This window comes from Tiliqua scincoides, chromosome 9, assembly GCF_035046505.1.
Source record: "Tiliqua scincoides isolate rTilSci1 chromosome 9, rTilSci1.hap2, whole genome shotgun sequence".
Lineage (NCBI taxonomy): Eukaryota > Metazoa > Chordata > Lepidosauria > Squamata > Scincidae > Tiliqua > Tiliqua scincoides.
Window position 1 is genome coordinate 43,583,409 of NC_089829.1, and position 8,519 is coordinate 43,591,927.

At 44.7% G+C, this 8,519-nt stretch overlaps 1 pseudogene; it reads left to right on the top strand.

The window, feature by feature from the left end:
- Nucleotides 1-337: 337 nt before the first annotated feature.
- LOC136660667 (lupus La protein homolog) lies at nt 338-4,650 on the top strand (annotated as a pseudogene).
- The last annotated feature ends 3,869 nt before the right edge of the window (nt 4,651-8,519 follow it).

The following is an 8,519-nucleotide window of genomic DNA, read 5'->3' on the forward strand; positions in this document are numbered from 1 at the left end:
CTTGGGATGGGAAGGAGCCTGGATTTCGGATCTGTCTGGATTTTGGAATAACTGCATAAATATAAGAGAAAATGCTTTTCACGGTTATCCATATGGCTGTCTGCTGGCCTCTGACGTTCTTCAACAATGTCTGTACAGGTATGAACCACTGAGAAGAGAAGAGAACTTACATCCTGTAGCTACACTGCATGTGGGAATGAGCAGAAGACCATCTAGTGTTTACATACAGAAAACAAGTCTTGGACAAAAATGTCTGGATTTCAGATATCCAGGTAAGGGATAATCTACCTGATTATTTTCAGGAACTCAAAAAAGTTGGCTGGGAGTCTCCATATAATATGGTGTCTTGGTTGAGGCACTATCTCAGATTTTTGATTTTCACTTATGTCCAGAACTTTCCTATTGTATACAGGAAACAGGCTCCAGGTATTCAGACTAGCTCTGCTATGCTCTATTGGGATAAAAACATTCCCTTCATGCTGTCTCCTTGATTGATACCCCCACCCCAGTAACTGCTATAGCAGAGTTTTAGGAGTTAGGGAGGGGGTGACACCCTCTCTTCCACCATCACTGCAGCAATTGTAGCCAGGAAAATGGAGAAAATTAAGGTTGGTGGAAGTTAGATGCTTTTCAGCTCAGTTGACTATTTGAGCTGGAGGGGAAAAAAACAACCACAAGTGATGGTGTAATGTATTAGGCAGATTGGACCTAAGCATTTCAACTCTCCAAGCATTATACTCTGAACCAGTGAATTTTAAACATCAGTGACATCAGTAGTAAACAGCCATCTTAATTCTTTCTTGGACACAGTGACTACTACTCTCACAAAGTGGTAGTAAAGGGTCTGCATTTTAATGAGCGGGGGTGGGGATCATACTCTTGCTTCTTACGCTGTTCTGTGTCCATTCATTCTCATGGAATATTAGGGGGACATCTGCAATCCATGTAGGGATCCTGTGCTTGTTCCGAGTTTACTGATTACTGATAGAAGAAGACGCAAAAAAGGTTTTATTTGGCAAGATCATCTTTACTCTATCATTGTTGGTTGGCTTTAATATTTCAGTGTATGTAGATATTGTGTTAATTATGTGTATGATTAGAGAGTCACTGGCCAACCTCACCCAGCAGTGTCTTTTCTAGTGGCTGTCTGCTGGTGTTCTTCGGCATCTTTTTAGATTGTGAGCCCTTTTGGGACAGGGAGCCACTAGTTGTTTGTTTGATTTTCTCTGTAAACCGCTTTGTGAACTTTTAGTTGAAAAGCGGTATATAAATACTGTTATTAATCATCATCATCATCATCATCATCATCATCATCATCATCATCATCATCTCATCATTTTTTTTATTTTTTTTATTTTTTTTGTAAATCATTTTGATCTCTTGGAAAAACAGTCTAAAAATTTAAGTGCAATGGGCCTGCTGTATCTGCAGATTCGGGACCTGCAGATTTCATTATCTGCGGGTCTCTGAACCTATGGGTCCAACCCACATGGACCCACTGGAGACAAGGGGAGCTGTGCTCCCCTTGCCGTTGGAGGGTGTTCTGAGGGCCGGGAAGGCTGCACACTCCAGGTCTCTGGGAGACCTTGGAAGGTCACTTCTGGTTTTACAGGAAAACCAGAAGTGACTTTGGAGACATTAAAATGTCACTTCTGGTTTTCCCATAAAACTGGAAGTGACCTCGTAAGGACTCCCAGAGACCTTAGAAGGCATGCAGCATCCCTGGCCCTCAGAACACCTTCCAGAGGATTACAGCTCCCCCCCCCCAAACCCATGGATTTCATTATGCGCAGGTTTCCTTATCACAGGGAACAGAACAGAACCCCAATATAATGTGGGAAGCCCTATAGAGAAACTAATCCACATGAATTTGACCAACCCTAGTGCAGAAACAAATGCCAGCGCTGATTCACTCGCATATGGAGTTTGATGCAAGTTCTTTGTAGTATGGTGTGATTCTGTTCCCTCATCTGTTGCTGAGGAAACTCCTCTGGCAAGGTGACCAAGAATGAAAGATATGCGTGACCGTAAGGAAGAGGTAGAGAAAGAAGAGGAAAGGAGAATGAGGCTTATGGAACAGATTTTCATCAACAGAAGAATGTTGGAGGAGAGGGAAAAATACTTCTTATTCCAAGTCAATCTCATCTATGCTGACCTCTAATATCAGGGTTATTGCTAGTTCGCAATCTCATTTTTGCACATGCATGGGGGTTGCAGGATTCTCAGGACACAGCTGCACCTGCTTCATGTAATGGATTTTTCTAGGAGGTCACCCTCTGATGGAAGAAAGGTGTCCCAGCCACGCTCAATTACTATAATAGTTCTATTACTTGGTTCACAGTTCTTCGTACCTGACAGTCCAATCAATTAAAGCAAATGGAAAAGGGTCCCACTGAAGTCTCTGGGCAAGAGCACAGCCTGTGTGACTAATCCATACTAATCACGGGTTCAGTGGTATGGGCCATATATCTGGTCGCATTGTTCAGACTTTAGACTGCAGAATCAGATCTGCTTATCATGGGGTACAAATCCTTCTAATAGAGATCTCAGAAGTGCTGATTAGTTTGGAAATATAACACGGTCACCCCCAAATAAGGGACAAACTCAAGGAAGAGACCTCTCTAGGCACGCAGAAGTGTGTATATAAATTAAAAGGAGATATATAAACTTCTTGTGGCAGTTTTCTATTTAAAATAGAAAAATAGTAAAATGGAGAAGGTCAAGGGCAGAGGGGGAAGTGACAATAGGTGAAAAGAAATCACATACGGTTCGTAGACGTAACTCAAATACAAGGCAACAGCTAACAAGATAATCCGCATGAACGCAGAGTGTTTTCCCTAGCTAGATTTAATGCCCTTCCCTCAAATCAGATGAAAGCTAGGTTTAATGCCAAACAATCCAAAGCATGTCGCTGTGGCACAGGTTCCCTGGAGACAGTCCCCCATATTTTACTAAGTTGTTTCCACTATTCAGTATATAACAGTATAATAATAATAATAATAATAATAATAATAATAATAATAATAATAATAATATTCAGATCTAAGGAGCTGTTTTTTACTTCCTCTCTTAGTGTCGCTTAATGGCTCTGATACGGACATTGTTAGACAATTACTAATCAAAGACTGGGCTTATGGAAGTCAGCAAAAACGAATCCAAAATCTGAAAAACTCCAAACAAACCTTTGCCTGAAATAACGGAACAATATAAGAATGAACAGCCAAACTGAGGGCCTATTCTTGTCCCCCCACGGGATGGGACTCGAGTAGATGGGACTCATTAGCCTGGGAAGGCAGCTCATCTGAGAGAAGGAAAACTCTGATCCCAAACCTCCACTGCCTTGTGGCTACATCCAGTTGTGGAAAAGGCTTCAGGAGTCAACCTCGAGGCAAAATCCGGAGCCGGAGTCCCTGAGGCAGTTCATGGCTGAACACAGTCACGTTCTGGCAACTCCTGCGACGCCGCTGGAACCAACCGTATTGGCCTCTGCCTTTCCATTGGACCATTTCAGCGACGTGGAGAGGGGGGATTTGCTGTATGGATAACAGTCTATCCTCCATATCTATGTTACCCAGGCTTCGCACACTGGAGAGGACACTCTGCTCCAGAACCACTATTTGGAGCGCAATACCATAGTCTTCCGAGACTGAAGGATGCCAACATAAGAATGAAGTTAAAAGCAGATCTGTGTATATTCAAGGCTTTCCATTAGACTCAAACCTTGATGATATCAAAGGATGGCTAGATAATGAAGGCAAAATTGAAAACATTTTCATGAGGAGAACATTGGAGAAGAGTTTTAAGGGATCTGTATCTGCAGTATTTGATAGTGTCGAAGCAGCCAAGAAATTTGTGGACACTCCAAACCAAAAATATGATGACACAGAACTTACTGTGTTTCTCAAGGAAGATTACCTGTATTATAATCAGGTATAATCAAGGAAGATTATACCTGTATTATTATTACTTTGAAAAGAAGAATGATGAGAAAAGACGACAAAAAAGTGGAAGCCAAGGCCAAACGGGAAAAGAAAGAGAAACAAGCAGAAGAAGCTGAAATGAAATCTTTAGAGCAGGGGTGTCCAAACATTTTGGCAGGAGGGCCACATCATCTCTCTGACACTGTGTCGAGGGCCGGGGAAAAAAAGAATTAATTTACATTTAAAATTTGAATAAATTTACATAAATGAATTTATTAGAGATGGAACTTATATGAATGAATGAAGGTGTTGCAGTAGCTCAAGGCCTATAAAAGGCCTTGCATAAAGCAAGGCCAGCATTTCCTTTTCTGCCACTGCTGAGTCACAGATGTGAAACAGCAAGTAATGGAGGGAGCCCACGTCCCACAGCTCAGATGAGAGGTTGAACAGTTGTCCTCATGCTGAGAGCAGTTGCATTGGGCCAGCATGGGCTCCAGCAAGTCTCTGGAGGGCCAGAGGCTCATTGGAGACTGGGGGCTCCCCAAGGGCCTGATTGGGAGCCCCTGAGGGCCGCAAGTGGCCCCCGGGCCAGGGTTTGGGCGCCCCTGCTTTAGAGAATAAGGGATGCTTGCTGAAATTGTCTGGAGACTTAGAAGATCAAACTTGCCGAGAAGATCTCCATGCAGTTTTCTCTGACCATTGTGAAACTGTGAAATTTCCAGAGATCTAGAGGTGGCCTTTAGTGTCAAGCAGCTGTCTGTGTACCCAGGTGCTAAACTGTTTGAACACTTGGCATGTAACAACAGCTCAAAATCAATACGAGATTTCACCGGAAGCCAATGTAGCATAGCAAATATGGGAGCAATGGGCTGACTGGTGAGCATCACCCCGCCACTGGAAGTCAGTTTCCAACCTTCATGGGTAAACAAGGAAAGAAAGAATTGCAGTCCTCAGTTGTAGAGAAGAAAAAAGTTGAATCTGAACCTCAGCATCAGCAGGGAACAGAAAAGGCTGCAACCAGGAAATGGTGGTTCTTAGATGATGCTAAGAAGCAGTCTTGGAGATGTCAAAGCTCTGTGAAACTGGAAGGCAGAATTCAATATGACTCAAGCTTGCTCACAGCTGCTCTCAGTGTGAACTGTGGCCTATCACAGATCACTGGTGAAAAGAAGGGAGGATGTGGATTAGTTTTTTTTGTTCAGAGCATGTGTAATGCTGAGATCAAATTATCATGACCTTTGTCAGTTCTTTAGTTCAGAAAAAAAAAGTACATATTCATTGAAATCCGGAGCCGGAGTCCCTGAGGCAGTTCATGGCTGAACACAGTCACGCTCTGGCAACTCCTGTGACGCCGCTGGAACCAACCGTATTGGCCTCTGCCTTTCCATTGGACCATTTCAGCGAAGTGGAGAGTAGGGATTTGCTGCATGGGAAACAGTCTATCCTCCATACCTTCTTTACCCAGGCTTCGCGCACTGGAGAGGACACTCCAACTTCGCCATACGGCGTCCGCTCAACATGGGAAGCAGCAGTTTACCGGTTATAAGTCTTTGCTCGATTGGCATAGAGCATGACGCCAGGGGCTGCTTCCGACGGTGGGAGAGATCATTGCATCTCATTGGGCAGCTACCACCCGCCTTAAGCTGGGCAGTCCCCAGCCAGTAAGGTATTGCCTCACCACGGTCCGTTAACCTCATGGGGTGCGTGGGGTTTAGGGTGAAAACCGACAAGCGGATTGACATCTGCAAGAGGGATCTGAAGGCCTTAGGAGTGGACCTCAACAGGTGGGAAACCCTGGCCTCTGAGCGGCCCGCTTGGAGGCAGGCTGTGCAGCATGGCCTTTCCCAGTTTGATGAGACACTTGGCCAACAGTCGGAGGCTAAGAGACTGTTCCAGAACCACCATTCAGAGTGTGATACCCTAGTCTTTCGAAACTGAAGGTTGCCAACATACATAGAAGTGTAAAAGAAGTACCCATACACAGTGAAGTAAAGGTAGTAAATGAAGTAAAGCTAAACACTGAATGTTGTATTACAATGAGTAGCAGCGGTGTTCATGCACTGGGTCAGAATCAATGTGGCAATCAAGAACATTCATACATCCGTGTTCATGCTGGGGTCAATCTCCAGCACTTTCCAGGGCGGGGAAAAGGCCCCTGTCTGAAAGTTTGTAAGAAACAGATCTGAGCCTCTGGCAAAATGAGAATTATCTACCCATCAAACTGACCTGATGGTCTGGTTCAGCCAAAGGCAGAATCTACACTATGCAGATTTCTATGCACTGTCTTTTAAAATTTAATTTCTAAGCAAAGGACACATAAATACATTTTTCAATCCTTTATAATTCTTACTGTATGCCAGAAAATAAAACCACAGCATTGTATTCTTAAGGCATTAAAATATATCAAAGGACAATAAAAGCTACTGCTACGAATAGTGTTGCCATGTCGGATGCATCACCAAACCTCAGACTCTTGCGGTGGCGCCCACAACTCTTCAGGGATGGAGGAGGAACTTGGTAGCAAGGCAGAAGTCAGAGGCCAAGGGGCAGCAGGGCCGGTTTCAAGTCTAACCGGCTAATTACTCCCAGTTGGGCTCCACGCCTAAGGGAGCCCCACACTAGGACAAAAATTAAAAAAAATAAAAGAAATTATTTTACTAAATAATTTTACAGTCTCTAAAGCAAGTGGTTTTGTAAAGATTGACTTTTCATAGTAATTTTACTTTAATTTACTTCAATGATTTACTTCATCTGATGAGCCTCTGTGAGATACAGGAAGCTGGACTAGATGGGCCTTTGGCCTGATCCAGCGGGGCTCTTCTTATGTTAAAAGTCATCTACACATTTTCCTTGTTTCCTTGTTTACATGTTTACATGTAGCCATGTGTGTGTGTGTGTGTGTGTGTGTGTGTGTGTGTATACATATATATCGTCAGTTCAAAATCTTGGCAGGCCTTGCTAAAACGATCCATGAGCTGCTGGAGAACTTTGGCAGAGTGGGTAGAGACAGCTGCATCGTCAGCAAAGAGGAAGTCACGCATACATTTCAGCTGAACTTTGGACTTTGCTTTCAGTCTGGAGAGGTTGAAGAGCTTTCCGTCTGATCTGGTCCGGAGATAGATGCCTTCTGTTGCAGTTCCAAAGGCATGCTTCAGCAGGACAGCGAAGAAAATTCCAAACAAGGTTGGCGCAAGAACACAGCCCTGCTTCACGCCGCTTCGGATGTCAAAGGGGTCTGATGTGGAGCCATCGAAGACAACAGTGCCCTTCATGTCCTTGTGGAAGGATCTGATGATGCTGAGGAGCCTGGGTGGACATCCGATCTTGGGGAGAATCTTGAAGAGGCCGTCCCTTCTGACCAGATCGAAAGCCTTCGTGAGATCTATGAAGGCTATAAAGAGTGGCTGTCGTTGTTCCCTGCATTTCTCCTGCAGTTGTCTAAGGGAGAATACCATATCAGTGGTGGACCTGTTGGCTCGGAATCCGCACTGCGATTCTGGATAGACGCTCTCTGCAAGTACCTGGAGCCTCTTTAGTGCAATTCGGGCAAACAACTTTCCTACAATGCTAAGGAGAGAGATGCCACAGTAGTTGTTGCAGTCACCCCTGTCGCCTTTGTTCTTGTACAGTGTGATGATGTTTGCATCCCTCATGTCTTGAGGTACTTCACCTTCTCTCCAGCAGAGACAGAGGATTTCATGCAGCTCAGTGATGATGATCTCTTTGCAGCACTTGAGGACTTCAGCAGGGATGCTGTCTTTTCCAGGTGCCTTGCCAAAGGCAAGGGAGTCCAGGGCCACGTGAAGTTCTTCTAGGGTTGGTTCACTGTCAAGCTCCTCCAACACAGGCAGGCACTCAATGTTGTTCAGCGCTTCTTCGGTGACTACATTTTCTCTGGAATATAGCTCAGAGTAGTGCTGCACCCAGCATTCCATCTGCTGCGCCCGATCCTGGATGACCTCGCCTGCTGCAGACTTCAGAGGGGCAATTTTCTTCTGTGTTGGACCTAGGGCCTGCTTGATACCATCATACATCCCCTTGATGTTGCCCGTGTCAGCTGCTATCTGTATCTCGAAACAGAGCTGGAGCCAGTAGTCGTTAGCACATCTCCTGGCAGCCTGCTGGACTTTGCTGCGAGCAGCTCGGAGAACCTGCAGGTTGCGCTCACTGGGACAGGCCTTGTATGCTGCTTGAGCTCTCCTCTTTTCCTCAATCAGCCTTAAGAAAACACAGCCTTAAGAAAACACAGGTCAGCCTTAAGAAAACCTGACGATCTGAAAACGATCTGAAAAACTGAAAGCCTTAAGCCTGACGATCAGCTTAAGAAAACACAGGTCATGGTTCAGGATGTGGACTCACCTCCCTGCATTACAATCTTTGAGCATGAACTGGAGGTTGTCCATGATTTTGTGTACCTTGGCTCAACGATCTCCGACACGCTTTCTCTCAATACTGAGCTAAACAAACGCATCGGTAAAGCAGCTACCACGTTTTCCAGACTCAAAAAGAGAGTCTGGTCCAACAAGAAGCTGACGGAACATACCAAGATCCAAGTCTACAGAGCTTGTGTCCTGAGTACACTTCTGTACTGCAGCGAGT